Here is a 22,849-nt window from a genome sequence, read left to right as displayed (position 1 = left end):
TACACTGCACAGCTTTTGTAGAGAAATGGTAGTCTTGGTCTTTGGTTTTGTTGAACTCAGTTTCTAATGATAAATTCAAAATACTAACCTACCAATGAATGTGAGCTATTAGAATGGCAGTTGATAGGAGATAATAAATACCCCCAAAATCCAATGAAACAATGGGTGATTTATTGAGTGATTGATTGATAATGTTTAACATCCTATAAGCAGTACAAAACAGAATTGGAGAAGGTACCACTGAAGCTGAAACTAACACAAACCAATGAAGCTATCCATTGGAGGATCTGGAAGAGTGGTGGAGGCCACACTTTAGGGTTAGGCAGGAGAAATTGACAAGAGTGATTGAAATGGTGATCATACAGAGTTTGATCCCATTTAAAACAGAAGAAATACATGTTCCAGAGAAATGAATCTATTCTTATTTGTGAGTTCATTGTTTAATGTCAGGTTTGTTCTAATATCTTCCTTTCTGGAATTCAGAGGGAGCAGCAGATGTCAAAAACAAAGCTCATTCAGGAGGGGACAGAAATGAGCCATGTGTTTACCTAGGTGTGTGCTTTCATCTCCTAGTTCATGACCAGAGTCCTTTAGTCCAAAGTCAGGTAAGGACTCTGACAGTGAACTGAAACACAGTGTCTTTGTCTAAGACATAATAGGACTCTACCTGGTGCCTAACCATATGGACATTCCTCATCAGTTAAGAGGGTTCTACTCCTTAAGAGGGTTCTTATTCACTACAAAACAAACAAACAAACAAACAAACAAACAAACAAACAAACCAACACTCTACACGTGCAAAAGTCTACAAGCAAGAGGCCATGTTTTCTCTAGCCCCCATGATCTATCGGGACACTTCATGATGATCTTTCTCTGAGCACTCAAATGACAATGACCTGCCCAGAAATAAGGCCAACTTTGTAAAGTCAGGAACCAAAACCAGAATAATGATGCTGCTGACACTCTCTTCACCCAAGAAACTTCCTTAGTATTCCATTAAGTTCTGAAATGAGAGTTTTTCACATTCTTGATGTCCCACATCCTAAGACAGATCACCTTGTGAGCCAAAGCATGGTGCATTGTTCACAGGATGATGGGTTTATTACTTAGGAGAGAAAGTTTAGGACAGAAGTGTTTTATTTCTATGGCATCTGGCTCAGAAAAAAAAGGAAGATCAACTTCCAGCATCTTCTAGTACTTAATCAATTCTGGAAACAAGAGACATCATGTGACTTGTGTGTTTTCAGCATCTAAAAGTCATTGCTACACTCAAAAGGAGGAAATGTCTGAGAGATAGAGTAAGATAGGTCAACATGTGACCTGAGTATTTACAGAAAAACCTACAAAACAGGAACATTTTGTAGTTTAATCTTTAAGGGCTTATAATTGTAAATTACAGGTGAGTATCTATTGAAGAGCATTTGGGGTAAGATGGGCAGTATTTCATTCTCATCTATTATTCTGTGACTCTGGATCCTCTCCAGTGATTCAGGCCTGCTAACAGATCACCCTCATATATGTCTTAGGAGGAGGTCAACCTCACAAGTGCCTTCGGAGTGGACCTCTTTCTCTGTAAAGTTCCCCCAAAACTCAGAAATGGGAAGAAGTTGGGTTAGCTCAAGACAGGAATTCCAGCAGAGGCCACCACACACAAATGCATTTTTTGCTTAGATGTCTGCATCTTGTGTCCCCAGGGTTTTTTCTTTGTTAGGTGCTTCTCTTGATCTACCGTGTTGCTCATTGTTCAATCCCTGGTATCACATCCCAGTATCATAGCCCTTCCATGGTAAGAACACAGTCCTTAGCTCTCCTGAAGGCACTATCTCCAGCCTGCCCTTCTCCAGCGCCTAGGAGGAACCTCCAGGTTTGTCATGTCCTTCTCAAAACAGTGACTCAGCACAAGCACACCTCACTTTGCCCCATCCATTCCTGCTCAGTTACCCTGCATATAACTGACATGGTCCTGGCCACGTGTGCACAGGGGGGTTGAAAAACAGAGTGAGAGTGGCAGCTGTGATTTCTCTAACAGAGAGAATGAATTTGTTCCTGTCTGAAATGGAGTTGAGTAAGAGAGAGGCCATGGGCCTCAGTGAGGAGTCTAAAGTGAGTCACAGTGATTGTATATGGGAAAAGGCCTGGGTCACTTTTTATATATTTCCGAGAAAGCGAAAGTATGTAACATACACAATAGAATAAAATCCAGGCTGGATAGCACAGGGTAAATAGATGTGGATAAATTGTTCTAGAAGGTAGGCGAGGGGAAGAAACTGCAGAGGAAGAAAATCCTTCTGAATCAGAAGATCAGGAGAGGCCTTGGCTTTATTATTTTCCAGAGCCTGTCTCATTTCTCGTGCAGGATAGCCCAAACTTAAATGTAAAGATAGTCCACACTAGCTTCAAACTCGTGTGACCTGTAAACCTCCTCCCTCAGCCCACCATGTTCTGGGATTACATGTAAGAGCCACCACAGTAAGCTGTGGGGGACAGGGTGTGGATGGTTTATGCTGGGCTGGTTTAAGAGATGAGGGAATGTCACCAGAGCTTTCTCTTCCCTCTGCAGCTTTATCCTGACTTTCCTAAGGCCTTCATCCTTCCTCCCTCCTCATGCTGTTTGAGGTAGTCACTTTTCTTTATATGCAAGAAGTACAGTAAGCACTAACTAGAGGTGTGGAACTGCCTTTCATGGCCTCCCTGTTTTACAGAGAATCCACTAATTATAGTTCTCAGTTTAACATTGTATCCAATTATAAAGTGGAATTTCCTCAAACATTAAACTTTAAATGAGGGAGAGGTCAGATCTGACACTAAAGCCTTATGCTGCATACCTTCATGAGCACTAACAGCACCCTGTACTGTGTTAGACGAGGACTTTTTGGTCCGGAAGGGAGTAGAGATATCATTTATCATGATATGCCCCAACCTGGATCTAAATAATAATCACCTAAGGTCAGAAGCCTGCTTTTGAAGCACAGCCAGAGCCAAGTGCCAGCCGCTGGCTACTTCCCCATGGCACCTTCACTGAAACTGAACTTTATCCAACTTTGCTGGGCCAAGTGTATGTGTGGTTCAACCTTTAATCCCTCACAAATTAATAGTTTATTTGATTTCTTTAGTGCCTATCCTGACATCTTATCCAGTTAGTCAGGATTGCGCTTCCACCTTAATGACAGCCTTTCACTGTGAGTCATGGGGAACCATAGGTGTGGACCTTTTCCCTTACAGTTATTCAAAGAGGGGGAGACAAGGGAACTGATGTCAAGTTCTCTCTCTGGCAGAGCAGTGAATCTCAGGTAGGAGAGATTTACTCCCCACTTCCCCACAAGCCCTGTAGACATTGTCTGGAGATGTATTACTGTTATAACTAGATGATGATTGGTGTGCTATTGGCTTATCAAATGTGTAAGACGCCTGCTACACTTCCTACCTCCATTCCTCAAGCATCATTAGTTTCAATTAAGAAAACTTGTGTTAGAGAAATTATCTCAAGTATAGACACTGGATGACAACTGATGATTAGCAAGGGTATGGATCTTTCACTCAGGCAATCAAGCCCTCAGTTTGGTAAGGTGACTGAAGAAACATGAGCCCATTCATTGTCCAGTGCGTAGGGCCCAGGCTCACATCCAGACCTTTTACCTTGGCTTCTTTGCAGGCCATGACTCTTCCCTTCCTACAATGTCAACTCTATTCTCTTAATCCTTTACACCCAAGTCCAAATTTTACCCCATCTGAGTTTTTAGAGGTCTTAATCAAACTCTCTCGCCTCAGACCAGCTTCATATGAGATAGACTGTCATTTATTTTTCAAAATAAACAGAATTTACTTGTTAATTTTAATTAAAATATAAATAATGTCTCCCTCCCTCTCCTCCATCCTAACCCTTCCACTCACTGCCTCCCTCCTGGTCCCCCCACACCCCTTCCCGTTCCTTTCCAAATCCACTGCAGATGGAGATAGTCTTCTGTGTAGCACATTATGACTTGAAACTAAGGATTGCCTACCTCAGCCTTCTTTATCACTGCGGTTCCATTTATTCAGTCACTGCTGAGAGCCATTATCATTTATTACAGAAGTAACAATTAACATTCTAGGTATCAGCCCACCAGAATTAACTTCTGATGGAGAAAACTTGCCTTGCAAAGAAATACAGACTCCAGAATATCTGTTGCTATGAATTTAGCTGTTAAAAATTAGACAAAGAGACAATATCATATATCACTGTCACTTGACTTTAGATTGGATGACTATGGCCAAGGGCAATGAGATAAAAGTGTACACATAAGGATACATGCATGGCTAAATCAATTTTATTTTTAGCTTCTGCTCCTGCTTAATGATGGGAAGGAAATGTCACAAATGAATATGACATTAAATAAGACATTCATAGGTCATTAGGATAATGGTTTTATCTCTAGCTCACATACACATCTCCCCTTTTATATTGGAGGCAATTTTGTTTTTATTATCAGGTGTCATTCATGTGTCACTATCCACATACAACCCGTCTTACTATATGTTTCAAATCCCTACCTCTCCCACCATTATGGATACTTACAGGTGGCATTTTTCCTATAAGCATATCCTAACCTATTCCCTCTGTCACAGTATCACCATCCAATTATTCAAGACAATAGCACCTTCTACAAAAATGCTTCCTCATGCTCTGTATAGGGTAATGTCTTCAATCCATGATGCCATTGATAAAGGATTGTCCTTCCCACACATAACTCTCTCTAAATTCTTACATTTATTACTAGGATTGTACAGAATCTCAAGTTAAAAATGACCCACACAAGACCTGGACCAAAGCATTCTTCAAACTCAATGCCCCATGAATGTGACTCCCACATCAGACAGGTGATATTTTGATCTGTGGATGAAAACCCCCACTTGATTTTTTTCACCTGACTATTTCTCTTGCAATAGCCTAGTTCTTTTTATGTAACCTGAAATTTTTAGGTGGTATTACCTGTCACACTCATGCATCATTTCCTTTGGTCATTTGGTCCCATCAATACCTCCTTTCCCTTCCTCACTAGGAATAGTTCCTCCTCTAGTTTCATCTCATACAAATACAGATACAGGAATAGATACATAATGCATACAAATTATGTATATTATAGAAGACATATTTGTCTCTCTGAGTTCAACTATTTTGTTTAACTCAATAATATCCTGGCCCATTTATTTCCATATAAGTGACAAAATTCAATTCTCCATTACAGATGAATGAAACTCCATTGTGTATATATACCACATTTTCTTTGTCTAGATGTCTTCTGACGGGCCTCTATGCTAATCCTATAGCTTGGACACTGTAACTAATGCTACAATAATATGGATGTGCATGCCTTCTGTGGCATTCCATTATATACCCAAGTGATCTAGCTGGATTGCAGAGTAATTCTTTTGTTTTGGTTTTATCGGGTTTGTTTGTTTGTTTTTTTAACTTGAGGGACCATTATACTAATGTCCATAGTTTCAGCACTGAAAAACTTCCACAAATTATCTAGGCAATGTGGGAAGGTTATTTACATGCAGTATCTGCTGTCCTGATATAACTTCAGCAGAGTTTTATCTATACTCACTTTACCATAGGTAAAAGGAAATTCAGAGAGACAGGAGAGCTGCTCAAGGATCAGTCATGAGCAGATGTTGTCCCCAGGATCTGAAGTCACAACTACATGAGCCACACACTCATACACCCATCATTCCTCCCTTTCTCCCATAAAGCAACAAGGAGCCCTAAGAGCTGAGAGTGACCTTTGATTCAGGAGAAGTGACAACCTAAACCTTTAACACAAAAGGAAAAATGTGTTTAGCTATTTGGAGTGAATAATAAATGTTAATTGAATGAAATTACTCTTTCTAAGCCTCTTCAGTAATGATCAGAAGGCAATAAGCTTCCTCTGGAACTCAAGGAAGAGGAGGGTCAATAGGAAAACCTGTGTGCAAAAGGGTGTGTGGTCATGCATAGATCCTAGCCACTGGAGACCTCAGAAACAGGTGCAAACACAGCGAAGTTGTTTAAAATTGGAAAATAAAAGTTAAAGAACAAGGAAAGGACATAACAAAGAAAAATGAAGGAGGAAAAAGAAAGAATGAAAGGGGTGAGAAGAAGACAATGAAGAAGACAAAAAAGAGGAAGAGGGGGAAATGAAGGAGAAGGGGTATGAAGGAGGAAGAGAATATCTTTTTAAAGATCAAACTATAGTGATGCAATCTGCATTATTTTTGGAAGCACTTGGGGATAGGTCACCAATTGTCATATGTCACATTTTAATTCTCAGACTCTAGTTCTTAATCATATGTTTCCTTGTTTTGTACAAACAAATCACAGGCCTCTTTGGCTCTGTTTCATGTTCTCTCATGTTGTCTGGTACAATGCCATATTGCTCTCATGACTTGATTTCTTGTTTCTTGGGAGACACTAAGGTAGCTGCCCAAGAAATAAATAGAGGAGCGCTGAGGTCTCAACCCCAGAAAGTTCCCTGAGCTCCATCTTGAACCAAACACCAATACTGAAGAGCTGCCTCACCATGAAGTTGGTCATGGTCTTCATGCTGGCCTCCATCCCCATTTGCTGCTACGCCAGTGGTGAGTTCTGTGGAAGGGTGTGGGCTGCCTTTGGACCACACATTGTTTCTGTTCTACAGGAAGAAGTCCTAGCTCCTGAGAGAGAACAGGTCAATATTGGTACAAGGTATCTAATATAATATCCCTAAAACTCAGTACTAGTCCAGATAATCAAAGAAGTATCACTGATGAGGGATAGAAATATCGCTGATGAGGGTTTGTCCCCAATGCTGGGGCTGCATGGGAAGTGTCATTACTATGCAGGAGGTCCCATGGTAGTCACAGGTCTCCTGATATCCATGGCAGGTCTTGGATTCAGATATGAAATTATTTTACAGGAAATGGGGAAGATATAAATGACCCTGGGTGGCTTTCCTTAAAATTGCAGTTAGGAATCTCTTTACCTATGGAAGGAATTACTTCTCAAACTGCATCATGTGGCATTGGACCACTTACTTCCTAGTCCTGCTGGTAGAGAGGACAGTTCCCATTCCTCAAGTCCATGTGAATTAATGACAGAAGTAAAGCTTGTCCCTAAGAATGCAGTCAGTACGAACATGTCACCCGTGCAATAGACTTTGTATGATTTGTATTGCTTGTGTTGTCTACTTCACTTATCTGAGAGGTTGGAGCAAAATAACAAGAAGGTGGAGTTCTCAGCTAAAATGATAGGGAAATCAGGGTTAGCCTTATGCTTAGGGTAAAGCTAGTTAATTTGAACCTACTTCCTGACCTCTTTCTCTTCCACTAGTTGACCAATGACATCGCTTTAAGTCCAAAAGTTTATGTTTTATGATACTTTTTGCAGATGACAGAATTAATGGTGACAGAGGATAATATTTATGAACTATTATGAAATACTTCATAGGGTTTCACAAAACAGCACTGAGATACATCATGGCTAGAATAAGGAAAGGCACGCCTGTTTGATTTGTCCCATCAGAACACAGCATCTCCTCTTTTTGTTTTTGTTTTTGTTTTTGTTTTTGAAGGCAAGGTTTCTCTGGGAAGCTTTGTAGACCAGACTGGCCTCAAATTCCCAGAGATCTGCCTACCTCGGCATCCCTTGTGCTGGGACTAACGGCATGAGCAACCACCGCCCAGTTGGGCTTCTTGTTTCTTGTGTGTCATTGCTGACAAAGGTTGTGTGAGGGTTGACTTAGCTTGTTAGGGGCAAGTTTTTAAGACCTGAGGAATCTTGCAGTCTGTATTCATTTTCTGCATGAAGTCACTTCAAGTACTAGATTCTCTGTTTAAGATGCTTTGTGATGCAGATGCTAGAGTTCACAGAGCAAAGTGGACAATATTCTAGACTTGATAGGTACAGGATATTTGAATATACTCCATGATGTTCTCAAAATAGTAATGTGGCAGGCTTTGACCAATCAAAGACCCAAAATGCTTGTCAAACCCACCACTATAGCCTTCCATCTATCCAGTGTCCTTGTCAGCGAGGGTTGTGTGGGTTTGGCTTCTTTGCGCTGGGATGTCAGGGACAGAGTTTTCAGTTTCTAGGTGGAATCTCGCTGCCTGTATATTCTGTCCCAGATTTGCAGTGCTCTATATCCTTAGCTAATCTGTGTCTCCACTTGTATTCAAGAGGATGAGGTAACCTCTAATGAGTTCTAACCTCCAGTGATGAATGTCATGTTGTTCCAGGTTCTGGCTGCAATGCATTGGACGATGTTATTGCACAGGCAATTGACGGGAATGTGACTCTGGAAGAATTTCACAAAGTGGTTAGATCATATACAACTCTTCCTTATATGGAAACTCCTGTGGAAAAGTTGAAGCAATGTTTTAATGACCAGTCTGAGGAGACTCTGGATAATGTTAAAGTGATGATGGTAATTATCAGTTTTGCCATAAGCAAGTCATGATACAGAGAAACTCCTCAAATCCTTTAGTCAGAGAAAAATACACCGATTCTCAGGAAGCCCTGCTCTGTGTTAGTGATCAGGGTCACTATTTGGGCACCAATAAAGAAAAAGTAGAGAAGATTACAGATTTAAGAACATCATGACTAATGGTCTCTTTAAAAAAAAGTAGGGACTTAGGGTTGGCTTCGAGGTTAAGAGCACTGACTGCTCTTCCAGAGGTCCTGAGTTCAATTCCCAGCACCCACATGGTGGATCAAAACCATCTGTATTGAGATATTATGCCCTCTTTTGTTCCACAGGGATGCATGCAGGTAGAAGTCTGTATACATAATAAATAAGTAAAACCTTTAATAAATATAATATAAATGTACCATACATATAATCTTCTCAAGTGTAAAAATGTAGTTCCAAAAATTTATCTAAAGTGTTTCTGATCATTTTAAGCATTCTACGTGTGCCAAATCTTAGGAATATGCCCAGTTTTAAGTAAAACCACATTAATACACAAGGCCTAAAATACTGATGGGGGGGGGTCTCTATTTAGTTCTAATAATCTCATTTTGTAGAACATTGAGGAACTTTTGAAAGTCATACTCTTTCTGTAAGCAAGGATTCAATTGTGCAAATATTGAGAGACTAATAGCAGAGCAGTTTAAATTTCGGGTCATCAAATATCTTTGTCCAGAGACACCGATAGCTTCAGATGGACAAAGAATGAGTTCCTATGAAAGCAGCTCAGGGGGTTTGGATTTAGAGGGGAAAGGCAATCAGGAGGAGTCTTTGAAGAAAAATGCAATTTTGGGGGGTTTTGTTACTGTTGTTGTTTTCATGACTCCTTATCTCTTAAATGAAAGAACTCATGTCCCTAATCAGATTTTTCTCTGGGACTTTTCTGGAATATTTAAGAGTAATTGAAAGTATTGAAAAAAATTTAAAATACAAAAACGTTTTCTCTTCAATATTGGGTTCTCCAAAGTTCAAAATTGAAGTCCCTTCTTCATTTATTTTTCAGCAAGCGATATACGACAGTGAAGAGTGTTCATCATATTAACCTTCCATGAGACCTTTGGATCAGAAGCCAACAGCTGATACCACAAATCATAACTTTTCTTTCTTGATTGTATCTTTCTGACTATAAAGTGCAAGACAATTGTTGGAATCTCAAGGAATTTCTTTCTACTTCATTAAATTAATTGCAAATACCAATAATCCCTTTGTGCTCTTTTAAAACTGGGGGCTTAAGAGGCCAGCTACCCTCCACTCTAAGACAAACACCCACAGCTGCCTCCCACACAACTTAAAGGGAGATGAAGACAGGAAAGTGTCTCTAACTCACCATGCATGAGTCCCCTCTCTGAAAAACAGGTCTGGCCTCTTTCTCACCACTGCCTCTATTCATCAGCCTAGGCACTACCCTACCCTGCTGGGGTCTGAGACTGGGACATGCTCCCAGCCCTGCTGCCACCAGGACTTTGTGTCTACAAGAACTAGAAAACAAAGATAGTTCCACATATGGCTCTCAATCAGAGCTCAGGTTCAGGGCAAGAGAGCATATGATCATCTCATATGAGGAAAAGGGCTTTCATAGACTTCAGAGGGTTTGCTCCTTTGTTTGTTTTGGGTTTGTTTTGTTTTTCAGATATTTCCATTAGTGGTGAGATGTCCTGCTGAAGATAGGAATCAAAGGAAATGACAGGCATATTAAATGTTTCTCATATCAAACTTTATAAAATGAAAGAACAAGCAGGACTCTGACACAGAAAGTAAACTGTCTTCCGTGATAATGAGGGAGGAGGGAAGTGTGTCTGTTCCCTAAGTGCTTTGCACTGGGTGCCTGTGGTGGCTGAGGGTCAGAAATGTCTCCCATAGGCTTGTGAGTTTGAACACTTAGTCCCCAGGTTGTGGGGACCTTTGGAAAAGCTATGGAAACAAAAGGACACAGGTTCTCCACCTTCTTAATGTTACACTCATTTAACAGCTCCTATGTTGTAGTGATCCCCAACCTTAAAATTATTTTGGTTGCTACTTCATAATGTGATTTTGCTAATGTTCTTAGTCTTAATGTAACTATCTGGTATGCAAGATATCTGATATGCAGTCCCTATGAATGGGGTCATGACCCACAGGTTGAGAAAGGCTACTTGAGAAGATGGAGCATTGCTGGAAGACGATTTGAGGTTAGAAGCCTGGTCCCACATCATATGTCCCTTCTCTGCTTCATGCATATGGATGAAAATGTGTTTAGCCAGCTTCTTGTCCCTGCTGCTGTGTCATCCCTGCCTGTCACTATCTTGTCTCTGCTGTGATGGACTCCATCACCCTGAACTTTAAACTAGATAAACCCATTCTTCCCTAACTAGAGTTGCCTGAATTTTCAGTCAAGAAAAACAGTATGGAAAGAAATAAACTCCAAATAACACAGGAGTAAATCAAGTTATCCCTGTTTGAAAATAATCTGATCAATAATGAAAACAGACTCTACGAGAAACCTCTTACACCAGAGACACTCTATTAGAAAAGCATCAGAAGGTGAAACAGAATATACAAAAGCCAGCAGCGTTTCTATACACTAGTAAGGAATATATTGAGAGGGAATTTAAGAATACAATGCCATTCAATATAAAGACCTACAAATGTTCCTGTCCTAAATTCATTGCCACTGGTGTGATAAAATATCCTGACAAAAACAACCTGAGGGAGAAAAATTTTATTGTGACACACAAGTCCGAGTCACAACCCATCACTGTGGTGGAGTCACAGCTACAGAAGCTTGGAGCACTTAGTTCCATCACACCATGCCCAAGAGCAGAAGGTAAGGAATGCACACATTCTCACTGCCTACCTGCTTGTGCTCAGGCTGACTTGGCACTCACACAGTTCAGGGCTCTCTGCGTAGGTAAGGGTGCTGCCTCCCACAGACATAGCCATGCTATAACCCAACAGGGCCTCACCAAATCTATCCTCAGGGTCAATGCAGACCTCACCAATGTGACAATCACCTAAGCAAAGAGGTGTAACACTCTCATAGTGAAACCTATAAAACACCGACGAAAGAAACTAAATAAGACATTAGACATTAGGAAAAACACCTATCCTTATGAATCAGCCAAATAAATATTGTTAAAATATCCATATTCCTGAAAAAGGCTATAGATTTATTGAAATTCCTATCAAGATTCCAAAAACTAATCTTTAGGGACATAGGAAAAAAACAAAACCAAAAAAAAAAAAAACAAAAAACAATTTTCAATGGAAACACCAAAGCCTCTGATTATCCTAAACAATCCATAATAAAAAGAACAGGAAAAAGCTGTGACAGTATCTTATTTCCAATTGAATTCCTGGGCTAGGGTACTAAAGACAGCATGGTACTGGTATGAAAAGGGATGTCACCAATGGAATATATTAGAAGAGTCAAAAATGAAACATTCCTTTAAAGCCTCACAATTATTGTGTCAAAATACATTAAAGAAGAAAAATTAATATATTTTGATACAATTTCAATTTTATTTAAAAATTTAAAATGCTATTTCAGAAAATTACATTAATTAATAATCTATATGCCCGCAAAAGTCATTTCAAAATGTAACAAAGACTATAACCTAAGTCCTGAAATAGAAACTAACAACAGGAAAATGAGAGCAAATAGTGACCCAGGCATAAACAAGGACAGCTTAGGAACTTAGATCAAAACTGACAAAAAGGATGACTTGAAATTTTAAAAGTTCAGAAAAGAAAATTCTCAAAATGAATAGAAAACTGGTGGACTGAGAAACACCCCTGCCACTTCTTCATCTGACCAGGTATTGATTTTAGAACATATACAGACACTAGCAATACATTGTTTCCACCTCTCTGCCAGGATGTCCCATGAGTGTTGGAGGGAATGAAATGGGAGTCATATTAAGGGCTGAATGCTCCATCATCACCTCTCAGCACTTTAGCCAGTGACATATTCTGTATTAACACTGTCTACAGTGCCAAAGAGTTCTCTGATGAAGGCTGGTACAGTACTATCTGTGGCATAAATATGCATAATTAGAAGACAGTTTGACACTATGACCACTTAGAAAAAGAATAGTAGAGAACACCCAATCCAGAAAAATAGTAAGTCTACCATGGAGAATCAGCCAGATGTGGTTATGGTTGAGTCTCTGCGAATCTTTGTTTACACCGGGCTGGACTCAGCAGTTTCTACCAAGGATGCGCTGTTACATTCTGGGCAAAGTAGCCATATGGCTTTTTCATATATTCTTCCATGATTCTGTTTGTTTTTTATTTCTTTGTGTATTCAGGTTATTAATCCTCTATCAGATGTATGGTTGACAAAGCGTCTTTCATCTCACTGCAGTCAAGACAGCTAAGATCAGCAAAACAGCTGACAATAAATGCTAGCAATATTGTAGGGTAAAGAGGAAACCTAATTCCTTGGTGGGAGTGCAAATTGGTGTAGCCACTCTGGAAATCAGTATATATGACCCGGCTCTTGGATCTATGCCCAACCGATTTACATATCCACACACATTTATTTAACAATATTCATAACTGCCCTATTCAAAGCAACCAGGAAAAGGTCCTTCAACAGATGCATGGATAATGAAAATGTGGTACATATACATAATGGAGTGTTATCGAACTAAATAAAAGTGAAAGCATCCATTTTGCCGGGAATAGCTGAACCTTCAAGATTATATTGAGTAAGGTAACCCAGCCCCAGAAAGAGAAATGCTTCCAGTTCTCTGTCATTTGTGGTTCCTACATTCAAATCTTTAGATATTGTAACATAAATAATAAAAACACAGAGACAGGTATAGGGTTCAAGCTTAAGATCAGAGAAGCAGAACATCCAGCCACTGGAGAGGTCTTATCTCTACCAATTCTCAGACCAAAGGGGAGATCCACTGAACCTCAGATTGCATCTCCAGACTGCACTGCTCTCCACCAAGCCTCTGAATCCTAGACTGCTGTGCTCTCCACAGAGTGGCTGGAAAGTCTTTCCCACATGAGACCCTTTGCTTCTTTCTTATATATCACTCTAGAGCTGGGATTAAAGTGAGCTCTGTTACTGATTGATTCTCCTGTAGTCCTGAATGGCCTTGAACTCAGAGAGATCCGTCTGCCTCTGTCTGAGTCCTGGGATTAAGGGTGTGTGCCACCATTGCCCAGTTTGTATGGATGTCTAGTGTGTCTGGCTTTGCATTCTGGCCCTTCAGGAAAGCTTATTTAATCATAAACAATATATCACCACAAGATAGAAGTGTAACTACCACCCCTCATCAAAGACTCTTCTCTTTACAACAGATGGAGACCATCACAGAAACCACACCTGGACACACTGCAGAGATCAACTGGTCATGGGGAGCCCAGCACAAATGGACACCTAGACATAACTCCTTCATCTAGGGCTCAGAAACATTTTGATAGACAGATCAGAACGATTGTAAGAGTTGTTTAACTTGATAATATCCTGGCTCATTTATTTCCTTGTAAGTGACACAATTCAATTCTCCTTTACAGCTGAATGAAATTCCATTGTGTATATATACCACAGTTTCTTTGTCTAGTTGTCTTCTGATGGGCATCTAAGCTGATCCTATAACTTGTCTTTTGTGACTAATGCTGTAATAATTATGGATGTGTATGCCTTCTGTGGCATTGCATTATATACCCAAGTGATCTACAAAAGCCAGCAGCATTTCTATACACCAGTAAGGAATACATTGAGAGGGAATTTAAGAATGCAGCCGGGAGTTGGTAGCACACACCTTTAATCCCAGCACTTGGGAGGCAGAGGCAGGCGGATCTCTGTGAGTTAGAGACCTGCCTGGTCTACAAGAGCTAGTTCCAGGACAGCCTCCAAAGCCACTGAGAAACCCTGTCTGGAAAAGAAATACAATGCAATTCAAAATAAATAGACACAAGTCAGAGGCACAACCCATCACTGTAGTGGAGTCACAGCTACAGAAGCTTGGAGCACTTAGTTCCATCACACCATGTCCAAGAGCAGAAGATAAGAAATGCACACATTCTCACTGCCTACCTGCTTGTGCTCAGGCTGACTTGGCACTCACACAGTTCAGGGCTCTCTGCCTAGGAAAGGGTTCTGCCTCCCATAGACATAGCCATGTCATAACCCAACAAGGCCTCACCATAGCTATCCTCTAGGTGAGTGCACACCTCAACAGTGTGACAATCACCTAAGCAAAGAGGTGTAAGACTCCCACAGTGAAACCTATAAAACATTGAGGAAAGTAAATGAAGAAGACATTAGACATTAAGAAAAACAACTACCCTCATGAATTGGTCAAATAAATATTGTTAGAATATCCATATTTATGACACACATTGAAGATCGTCCTTGGAAGGCCTCACCCTCTCTAGGGAGCAGAAAGGATATGGGATGGGGGGTTCTTTGGGCTTGTGGGGAAGGAATGGAGGAAGTGGGAACTGGGATTTGCAAGTAAATGAAGTTTGTTTCTAATTTAAATTAACGATGGAAAAATATCCATATTACTGAAGAGAGTAATAGTTCAGTGAAATTCCTATCAAGATTCCAAACAGTAATCTTTAGGGAAATAGGAAAAAACAAAACAAAACAAAACCCCAAATTTAAATGGAAAGCCTCGGATAATCCTAAACAATCCATAGAAAAAAGAACAAGGCTAAAGCTGTCACAGTATCTTATTTACAATTGAACTCCTGGGCTAAGGTACTGAAACCAGCTTGGTACTGGTGTGGAAAAGGATTTAACCAATGGGATAATATTAGAAGAGTCAAAAATGAAATGTTCATCTATAGCCTCACAGTTATTATGTCAAATTCATTAGGGAAAAAGTTAATAAATTTCGGCTCAGAAAACTGCATTAATTGATAATCTACATCCCCCAAAAGTCATTTCAAAATATAACACAGACTATAACATAAATCATGAAATAGAAACTAATAACAGGAAAACTGAGAGGAAATATTGACCTGGGCATAGGCAAGGACAGCTTAGGAAGTAGATAAAAACTGACAAATAGGATGACTTGAAAATTTAAAAGTGCAGAAAGGAAAAATTGTCAAAATGAATAGAAAACTGATAGACTGAGAAACACCCTCTGATTCTTCTTCATCTGACAGGGTAATGATTTCAGAACACTTACAGACACTGGTAATACATTGTTTCCACCTCTCTGCCAGAATGTCCCCTGAGCCTTGGAAGGAATGAAATGGGTGTCATAGTCAGGGCTGAATGCTCCATATCACCTGTGAGCACTTTGGCCAGTGACGTATTCTGTATTAACACTGCCTACTGTGGCAAACAGTTCTCTGATGAAGGCTGAGTACAGTACTCTCTGTGGCATAAATATGCATATTTAGAAGACAGTTTGACACTATCATCATTAGAAAAACAGCAATGGTAGATAACTCCCCATCCAGAAAAAACAATGAATCTTCCATGGAGAATAAGATAGATGTGGTTATGAGTGAGTTTCTGCCACCCATTGCTGTTTGCACCAGGCTGGACTCAGCAGTATCAGCCAGGGATGCGCTGTTGCATTCTGGGCAAAGTAGCCATATGATTTTTTCATACACTCTTCTATGATTTGTGCTTCCAATAGCTGATGGAGACCATCATAGAAACCACACCTGGACACAATGTCTGCATCAACTGATTATGGGGAGTCCAGTCCAAATGGACACTTAGACACAACTCCTTCACCTTTGGCTAAGACACGTATTGCAAGAGGGAGCAGAAGGATTGTAAAAGATGGGACCAAAGGGATGTGCTGGGACAGACCCTCCTGGGAATAGCTGCAAATAGACAAATAGCTGCAAAGAACAATGGCAATATCAATGGAGGAATTAACAGGGAACTACAGTCAACTAATGACTGCTGGGAAGGAAGGAGAATTAATTACATTTCCCATGGATGAGCCCCTTATTGGTTACCCAATATAAAGTGGTCAGCCCTGAAACAGTACCCAGAAACAACAAAAACAGACTCGCTCAGGAAAGTAAAAGTTAGTGGCTTAGATGTCACCCTCATTCTGTTGGGTTTGATTGCTGCCTTTAATAAAATTCAAAAGTTTAATGGAATTTGCTTCTTAATCAGACCTAGAATTAAAAATAAGTAATATAATTAGAGCATTCATTATAAAATAACAAATTCTGTTTCCTGAAAATGAATTATGCTGTCATTTACTAAACAATTAATATGTGCTATTGGTGCATGAGAATTGATGAAGGAACTTCATGTAGCTTTAAAAAGGATGAAGAAGAAGGAAGTGCCAAGGGATGAAGGTCATGGGAATGTCAAGAAAAATTACTGAGGAAGAACCCTGTGTCCGGAGAATGGGAAGAACCTCAGAGGAAAGGGCCAGGAAGGCACATCAAGGATGGACTTGAAGAAATGGTGATGATGTTAATATTTCAACTCGAAATGACTCAGGTAAAGCAAGGAGAAGGAAAACGACAAAGAAGCAAAAGTCTCAAGCAGAAAACTGGGGCTTGCATATGGGTCAGCACCAGGTCCACACAGCACAGCATAGTCAAGGCCATAGGTTTCCCTTCTAGGCATGCAGTACCATCTGGGCATCAAGCTAAGGAGGTAAACCCACAGCCAGGACACTGGGTTTCTCTAATGCTCTGGGTTCCTGACAGTCACTGGGGATTTATCACAAGCACACTTCTCGATTCTCTAAAAATAATGGGGAGCAGCTGACATGTACATAGCATCCACTCCTCATCAGTCACTACCCTAAGGATGTTGCACACTGTAGCTCATTTATGTCCCACGACTCTGTGTTTTTTGTCTTTTTAAAAGAGCAGAGAGCATTGTCTCACAAAGGTGTTGTGAGTCCTCCTCACACTTGCAACTTCTTTCTTCAGACAGTGAGGGGAAAGGGCTGCAGACTTCTCAAAGTCTGGAAGCAGTTTCTGCCCCACAGGGTCCTCTCCCAAGTCCTCTGGCTGCTCTGGGAATGACCAGCGACAGAAGAAAACAGTTCTGGAGTGAGAGGTTTCTGGCTTCCTGGAGCTTGCTCCTGTTTATCTGAGCATATGTTCATCTCCCTCATTTCCTGAGTGTCTCCAAATTCAAACTCTATTCTGTCCTCAGAGTCTCCCCTGTGGTCTGGAGGTTTGGCTCACACATGAAATCCTGGCATATGGGAGTCTGAAGCAGGAGGATTACATGAGTCTGACACAAGCCTCAGCCTTGTAGTATAGGTTGGACAACTGCCTGGGCTACTGAATGAACTCAGTCTCCAAATACAAAAAACAAAAAACAAAAAACAGAAACAAAGGTACCCACTGACTCCGAGTCAGAGGAAACACTTCCTCTCTCTTCTACCTCCCAGATCTCTCTATCCCTTCCTATCTTCCTGTCCTTTCAGGGCTATGTCTACTGTGTGTCTCTTCAGCCTTAGGGAAGTATAAAGAAATACAGGTGTACTGCCAAAATCAAGTCATTACAAAACACTAAACACTGTGTGAGGAAGGTTCTTTCTCAGGTGCTGTAGGCTCACCATGGAAACTGAGGCCCTCACTTCTGATAGGAGAGGGTATCCTAGAGAAATTACAGCAGAAATCACAGTCTCTCCTAGAAAAATCACAGCAGAAATCACAGTCTCTCTAGAGAAATCACAGCAGAAATCACAGTCTCTCTAGAGAAATCACAGCCGCCCCTTCCACTCTTCTCAGCCCCCAGAACCACATGCAGACACATCACAGGGAAAGCCAGTCTCTGCGGGAGCACCGCATAGGTGGCAGGTGTGGAGAAGGATGTGGTGATGAGTTCGGGTCTCTCTCTTAGAGAGGGACTTGAGAAACCCGGAGTCTCCTGCTGTGCTGTGCAGAAGGGACAGGCTGGGGATGGTGGCTCCAGGAAAGCCAAGGCCTGAATTCTTCCCTGTGGAAGGGTCTGAGGAGTGATTGACACTACAGGGAAGTGGGGAGTGTAGGGAGTCCAAACATGAAGCAACAAAGCCAAAGCAAGAACAGCACCTAGGGAAGAAAATACATCAGTGGTTTGAATAACAGACATCTAACTTGGAAAAGATGTGTCCCAGTGCAGGGGCCTCTGCTGGAATCTCTGTGCTGTGAAAGTATACCCCACCCCATGTCTGGACTTCAAAAGAGCCTAAGGGGAGGGGCTCTATACATGTGTCTGAAGTTGATCTAGCCTTGGGGTGGAGGAGAATCCAGACAAGATGGGAATGTGTTTGCAGAAGTAACCCTGTAACCTTTAATTGCAAACACTTAAAGATTATTTTACTTACAAGATTTTTACTAAAAAAGTTTAAAATTGTAAAAGAAAATTTATAAAAGAATATTCAAATGGGGAAATTTTCTCTTTTTGCTTTACTTTTTTCTGTAAATACACAACTCACTTAATTTAATGCCTTTCTTTTTTTTCATATTCTGTTAAGATTTACAAATACTTTCAGTTGCCAAAAACTGTTAATGTGATTATTAAGTCTTCTGTGAGCCAATGGACACATAAGTCTCATTCTCTCAGGGCATACATAACCTGTATTCTCCCGTAGAACATGAGTTTCTCCAGTGTACTACCCTGAGATTTCCAGTTGCACCAGGCTCTGTTCTAGAAGGTGCCCCCAAAATACTTGGACCAAAATGTGGGACATTCTTTGGCCATACCACCATGAATGCCCCCAGTTGTGGCAGGATGTGGGAACATTGGGGAATGCTATAATTCTCTAGTCTCAGAGCTTACTTTGAAGTCTGTAGATCATGTAGTGCCTGCTGGGGGTCAACAACGCTCCTATTTTGATGTATTTGACCCCCTGCATTTCTAATATGCCCTTTGTAGACCAAGTTATTGTTATTTCATTATTCAGAGAAAAAAGTACCAACAGGGGGCATGAAAATTAGAGAGTCTAGTCCTTTACTCTAGACACCTGCACCACATGTTGGGTGCCTTTAAAATGAATGAGAAGCTTCTAAAAGGGACCCCAGTAGATGACAAGCTGAGTTCATTAAGGTCTGAGGCACAGGTAAATCATCATTAAGTCCTGGACAAGGACACAATATTACAGTTCATTGTCAGAGTCCTTGCCTGACTTTGGACTAAAAGACTCTGGCTGTGAACTAGGAGATGAAAGCACACACCTAGGTAAACACATGGCTCATCTCTGTCCCCTTCCAAATGAGCTGCATTCTTGGCATCTTCTGGTCCCTTTGAAAGACAGGAAGAAAGATGTCAGAAATAATCCTGACATTAAATAATGCACTTATTATGTGCAATTGAAAATTGACTTGGGCAGAGACAGAGCTCAGCATGTACTGTGCAAATGAAAACTACTTTGAGATCCATCTTACCTGGGTCAGAAGACTATGGTCAAGAGATCAAATGAAAAAATTCTGAAAGGGATGTGGGGAAAGGGAAACCTTCATTCATTGTTAGGGGAATATCAACTGCTGGAACCATAATGAAAGTCAGTGTGAAGTCTTCCTCACACAACTATAAATAAATCTACCATGTGACCCAGCTATACCATTCCTGAGCATAGAGACTGGAAGGACTCTGGACTTCAGTGCCCACTCACTGCTGCTCTATTCACAATAGCTAAGAAATGGAAATACTGCAGACGTACAGAAACTAATGACTGGATCATGACAGTGTGGGACATATGCACAAGGAAATTTTATTTAATGCAAAGAAAAATGAATTTTTGAAATTTGCAAGTAAAAAATTGGAACTGGGGAGATAATTCATACTTAGTGAGGACACACTCACCCAGAAAGACAATCTCTGTGCTCTTTCTTTTGCAGATCTTAACTTTAAATGTTTGAGTGCCTTTAGAAACCAGGTAACCAGAAAGTGGCCATTGTGAGGGGCACTGAAGGGAAGGAGGATAGCAGAGCACAGGAAGCATGAAGAGAAGAAGGAGATGCGGTGGAGGAAAGGGTTAAGTAGGGAGGGGTTTGGGAGTACAGAGAGAAGGTGGGGTAGAGCAGGGTAACTAATGCTAAGGATGCTTGAAAAAGCCATATGGAAACTTGCTAGTTTAGAAGCTTCCACATGTACATACAAAATAAGAGTTTTTATGGAGCCTCTCTGTTTAGGGAATTGATGATTATCAAACAGAAAGTCATTGCCAGGCTTAAAGATAACTTCTTCAATAAGCAGTGTTGGAAAATGGCTATCCACATATAGAAAAATATAATTAGTCAGGTTTAATCTAGCACTCAGGCAGCATAGGCAGGAGATCTCTGTGAGTTTGAGGCCAGCCTGGTCTATGGAGTTTTTTCCAGAATAACCAAGGATACACAATGAGATCCTGTCTCAAAAACAAAGAACCCACGTTGCATCCCTTACCCAGCACAAAAACAATTCAAAATGGATTAATGCCTTAACAAGAGACCTGAGAGTTTGAAATGCCTCTGGTAAAACCGACAAAATGTTTTATGACACAAAATAGGTAGTGACTTTGTGAAAATAAATCCATTGAGACAAAAACTCAAGGACAGACATGGTTGAATAAAACTGAAATACTTTGGAAGGAAACAATTATTGGAGTAAAGATACAATTAAAGAATGGGAAATATGTTTATTGATTATAAATTATACAGATTTACATCTAGAATATATACAGTTGCAGAAAAAGATACCAACAAAACAAGACATTCATTCAATTAATGGGATAATGAACTAAAGACAGTTCTGCAAAAATGATACACAAATATTCAAAAAATAATGAAACCAGGTTCAGCATCCTAAATCACAAGGGAAATGCAAATCAAAACTGCTTTGAGATTCTCTCTCAATCTCGTCAGAAAGGCATCATCAGGAAAACAAATGACAACAGATTCCAGTGAAGGTGAGGTTAAAAGAAACGCTGATGCACTGATGATGACACTATGGATACGATGAAAGTGGCTGTGGAGAATTTTACAAAAAGATGTCCCATATAGCTCAGCTACACCACTGACGACTATAAGAATAAAACACAGTAAGTCAATATACCAATGAATATTCGTGAGAACATCTACACCAATGATGTCATTATGAAATGATCCTGATCAGCAGATGATTGGATAATGAAAATATGGTATACATACATGTCATATTTTGTTCAGACGGAAAGTACAAGGCATGCCATTTGCTTGAAAATGCATGCATGTTGTTAGCAGAAAAAAAAAAGCCATACTCAAAAAGACAAAAGTGCCATGATTTCTTCTCTTTGTAGGCCTAGAATTTATATAGATAAATAAAACCACAGGCCAGCATTAGCAATGAAGAGAAGGAGATAATCAGGAAAGGATGGACAGGGAAGACAGTCAAAGCATATGAAAGACCGAAAGGTTTTTTTCTCATGACACCCAGAACTAGGTACAATGAACATATGTGGATTAAAAGCTATTAACAAATGTTTATCAAAGCATGATGGAAATTTTATACAGCACCTGATAATGACAGGCACTTTTGTAGTTCTCTTTTCATATTTATAACCTTGTAGCATTTCATGTGGAAAAGAATAAAACTTATCCCACTGTCCCAGGCACTTGGCAGAATAAAATGAGACACAAATGAAAGACATTCCCAGGGAAAAACATGAACATAAACGTCCCTGAGTAAAAATGGAAACACACAACCATCCTCTGAGGTGGGTGTACCATTGCACCCAAGCTACAATAAATGGACTGAGAAGAGTTTTGGATGAACGTCCTGAAGACACAAATGGTAATTGGCAGGACCAGGGTACAAAGCCAAGTCTCTGGATCAAGAGTGCACATTCAACTCTTTCTTCCTCCTTGCCTTTGCCTCTGGGATGTTGATCATGGCTACGATAATGGCCTTGGCCGCACTCCCATGATTTTGTTGTTGCTGTTGTTTTCAGAAGTACATTATTTTTATTTTTTAGATGTGCACATACAGACACATACAAGAAATTTCACATTTCCTAAGATAACTCTCCATGTCTTCTACTTGTATTAAACTAAAGTACATAAAGAAATACTGAAGGACTGATTCAAAAAATCTGTGGCTTTAGAGGCTGTCCTGGAACTAGCTCTTGTAGATGAGGCTGGTCTCGAACTAACAGCAATCCACCTGCCTCTGCCTCCAGAGTGCTGGAATTAAAGGCCTGTGCCACCACTACCAAGCGTTTATACATGAGGTTTTTACATGAAGAATCTCCTGCATCCCGCCGTGCTGTATTCATTCTGAGCAGAAAATTCTTACTCCCTCCTTTAGCCAAATCACCTATAGGCCATGTCAGCACCTTCTCATGTCTCCATATTTCAGGGATATTTCCTTCATGTGATACCATGGCTCTCTCTGAAGACCTCTACCCTGTATCTTCAGATTGTGTTCTTATCTTTACATTACAATCATAAAATAGATACTTACTAAATAAGTGAATGACTGACTGTGAGTACACAAT

This window comes from Cricetulus griseus, chromosome 3, assembly GCF_003668045.3.
Source record: "Cricetulus griseus strain 17A/GY chromosome 3, alternate assembly CriGri-PICRH-1.0, whole genome shotgun sequence".
NCBI classification, from domain to species: domain Eukaryota; kingdom Metazoa; phylum Chordata; class Mammalia; order Rodentia; family Cricetidae; genus Cricetulus; species Cricetulus griseus.
This window is presented reverse-complemented; position numbering follows the sequence as displayed.